This window comes from Tupaia chinensis, unplaced genomic scaffold (assembly GCF_000334495.1).
Source record: "Tupaia chinensis unplaced genomic scaffold, TupChi_1.0 Scaffold000634_1, whole genome shotgun sequence".
Lineage (NCBI taxonomy): Eukaryota > Metazoa > Chordata > Mammalia > Scandentia > Tupaiidae > Tupaia > Tupaia belangeri.
The window spans coordinates 4,518,272-4,522,142 of record NW_006160154.1 but is presented as its reverse complement, the minus strand read 5'-3'; the positions used below and the strand labels follow the sequence as shown (position 1 = coordinate 4,522,142).

Sequence of the window (3,871 nt, the reverse complement as noted above, 5' to 3'; positions counted from 1 at the left end):
TGTTTTGACAGAGCCAAAAACGTCAGTCACTGCCCACGTTAAAGTTGCTTTAAGAACTAGCAGACGCACTTTGTATTCGCTGATAGAATTTGAGAGTTATTCTTTAAAATGTTTCACAAACCTTCTTAAGATGCACAGGGATTTTTACTAGAGCTTGTTTTTAATATTGTGCATATCATATCTAGTAAAGCTGAGGATGCCAAAACCAACTCCTTTAAAAACAAATCTTTTTAAGAGAAGAATGGTGAAGTAACTTGAGAATTTAAGTTGCTAGCATTTAAATTTTGAAGATGGAAGGTTTATTAAGGAACCAAACTAGTAAAAAGTGCAAAAGGTAGAAAAGAGGACTAGAATACCTGTCCTGTCTGCTATGAGAGTTCCACGTGTGAATTATATAATAGGTGTGGCCAAGTAAGTGACTTCATTTTGTACGGGTTTGAATCTCATCTTTGTATCTTGCATATGTTTGCCACAGCACGCGATTGAAAATCAGAGTGAACTGAATCTCATCAACCAGAAAAAACCCCCTTCCTAGGTGAATTATTGTTAAGAGTAAACAGACTATTGGAGGATCTTTAAGTTCCCTTGACTATTTTAAGTCTTTCCACCATCAATTTATGATGAATGTACATCTTTGTTTTTATGTAGATAGCTGTAGCTTCTCTTACAATCTCCTTAAAGAGTGTCACTGGTGACTTTAATTTGATCTGATGTTCCTCTTTACCAGTTAATGGACTTTTCTCAATTAATTTTCCTTTTATTAAAAAGAATTATTTATTTATTTAATTCTATTTGTTGTTGTTATCATTTTTTAAATAATTATTTTATTTATCTATTCATTTATATTAATTAGACCAGAGAGAGAGGGAAAGTGAGAGAGCAAGCCACCAGGTCCAGGACTAGAACTGTGGTTGGCCACGTGGGAGTGTCCAGCGCCTTAATCACCATACCACCTGTTGGTCCCCATTGTTTTTATTATTTTAATTTGACCAAAGAGAGAAAGGGAAAGTGAGAAAGCAAGCTGCCACATACAGGACTGCAACCATAGACAGCCTTGTGCGAGTTCAGCACTTTAACCACTATGCCACCTTGCCGGCCTCCTTTCTCAATTAATTTTCTAAGTAAGAGTCTTATCTTTTTCCAGTGGGCTTGTGCTGCTGGCTTAGTTCAGGCCTTTGTATGTCTTTTTAAAGCCTAGGAGATTTTGGGCTAGTTTTCTATTAGCATTACTTCTCATGGATACTTTATGACTTGAGTTGTTTGTTTCTCATATTGGACCACTACTCTGGGATAGTCTTAAGTAGGTGTATGGAGACTGCAAGTAAACAGTGTTTGCTAGGTGTCCGTTATTGCCAGGCACTGTACAGACACTGGGTATACAAGAGCAGGGTAGATATGGACCTCGTACTGCAATCCGATAATCACTGTATAGGGACTATATCATTTTAGGCTACTGATCTATTGGGAAATAACTTATTCTTAAAAAATCGACTTGAACATGGCCAACTCTTTATTTCCATTATGCATAACCTTCACTTGGACATAGTTAATTTGGTGCCAAAAAAATATTGTAATTATTTCCAAATAAAAAAGGATTGCTTTAGGTTTGTTAGCTTTTTCGAGCTCTATGTAAATTAACCAGCATGATTAAAATTTGACTGTTGATGACCGTTTAGTGATTTGTTCAGAAAGCTGTATTTGCAAAATAATACTTAGCATTTCTTGAGCACTGTATTTCAAACTAGTCACTTATACAAGTGCAAAAATGCAATTATACAGTCAATTTCACTGTATTTACAATTTCACAAATATCTTAATTTATATAGTATTATCACTAATCTCTTAACCCTGTCAGTTAGGTATTATCTCCATTTACAGATGAGGAGGAAATAGGCTTAGGGAGTTTAAGTAACCTGCCTAATTAGCTCATGAGGAGTAGTCAGGATTTAGAACTAGGGTTTCTCTAATTCCAAAGACTATGTACACTTTTCCCAGTGCTTCTGTAGTTTTAATCTGATTGTTAAATTTGTATTAATATTAATTCAGAGATCTAATAATAGTTCTAAGATTTAAAAGAAAAATCAGATTATTTTAAAATACTACTAATTAACTGGCTTTCTAGTTCTAAAATCCAGGAATAGATGTGTCATCCTGTATTGGTCATGACTGGCTTACTAACCGTATAGCATTGATAATTATATCAAGTTCCTGAATTTGAATTTCTGAAAGAGCATTTCCAAGCTATAGTTTGGAGCCATGTATCTACTGCCTATCACTTTGAGCTCTAATTTTGCCACAGTGAGATAGTTCTGACAAGAAACAATGAGAAATTTGCAGAGACAGTTCTTTATGCAGTCTTTTTCTTTTCCCTGCCAGGCTCCAGTATTTTGGCCTGACATCATATATTGATGTCGAATGAATCTGTGCTGTGAATGGAATTTTACAGAATGAAGTGGAAAAGCATTTTCTAAGTTATAAATGAAAGGCCGTTTGCTGTAGTTTGTTACAAACCAGAATATCCCTTAAACATTTGATCCTACTAGGCCTCAAATTGAATTATTCTGAACGTAATGCCTACCTTGTTCTTTGGCTTGTTCCCTGTTTTTCTCATTAGAAATATAAGACCATACATGTATGTATACAAATATACATTATTTATTACAGAGATATAGAAAACTAAGAATAGATCATGAATAAGGAGCAATGGATACTGTTTAAATTGTCTTTAAAATAAGAGATAACAGGTGTGGGGTAGTAGTTGAACACTTTTCCCCAAGTAAAGTGCCATATTGACCATCAGTTATTCCATTTGACAGGTGAGAAAACTGAAGCTTGCAAAGGTTAAATAAAATAACTTGTCCTGATTCATACAGTTAGCTCTACTAAGAGGTGGAATTGGGAACTGGAATCCAGGTCTTTCTGATTCCAGGCCTGTTCTCTTAATTACTACTCTCTCCTGCCTCACAGAATAATTATCTAATCAAGAGATTTGAGGGGCCAGCAGGTGGCGGGCGTAACGGTTATGTTGCTAGACTCCCATGTAGTTGATCATGGTTGAGTCCTGGACCTGATGGCTTAAACTCATGCCAGGTGCATGTGCGTGCGTGCCCAAGATCCTAAGAGGAGACTTGTGCTAGGGGGAAGGTCTGACCAAGAGAAGCAGGTTGGGAAGTTGTGTGTGCTCAAGTAATCATGGGAATTTTCTATTGTGGATGAGTTTATGCAAGGAGAGTATGTCAAAACTCTATAGAGAAGACTGAAAGGTAGAGCTCTGGGGATGCTTAAAAAGGGGCACGCAGAGGAAGGAGAAGGAGCCTGAGAAAGAGTAGTATGGGGGCCAGCAGATGGCATAATGGTTAGGTTGCTGGGCTCCCACCTAATTGATTACAGTTCAGGTCCTGGACCTGGTGGCTTCAAACTCATGCTGGGCACATGTGTGTGCATGTTCAAGATGCTGAGAGAAAATGGAGGAGAAGAAACTGTGATGTGGCTATCCCCCCTGTGGGGTGATTTCTTGCTTTCTGTATCTCTCTCTCTCTCTTCAGCCAATGCAGGTGTCCTTTAGCAAAAATCTTTCTTTAAAAAAATGTAGTATGGATTAAAGGAGAAAGGTGAGTCACAGATGGAAAGGGACAGTTTTGCCTGTTCTGGTTTCCTCACTGTTCTAGGAACTAGGGAATTACCAGTAAAAAACTCAGATAAAAACTCCTGCCCTTACAAAACTTACTTTCTAGTTGGAAAAGATATAACAATGAACAAAACTAGTAAGTTTAACATATGCTATGGTAGGTGATGATAAATGCTGTGGATACACATAAGGGTTCTTTTTTTTTTTTTTTTGGGGAGTTTTTTTACTTTAGGGAACCTGCGC

General features: G+C 37.0%; 1 protein-coding gene across 4 annotated transcripts in view; it reads left to right on the top strand.

Annotated features, from left to right (window-relative positions):
• Positions 1 to 3,871, top strand: part of MTMR6 (myotubularin related protein 6) — a 62,169-nt gene that overhangs the window by 1,071 nt on the left and 57,227 nt on the right. The gene's annotated exons all lie outside the window — the stretch shown is intronic.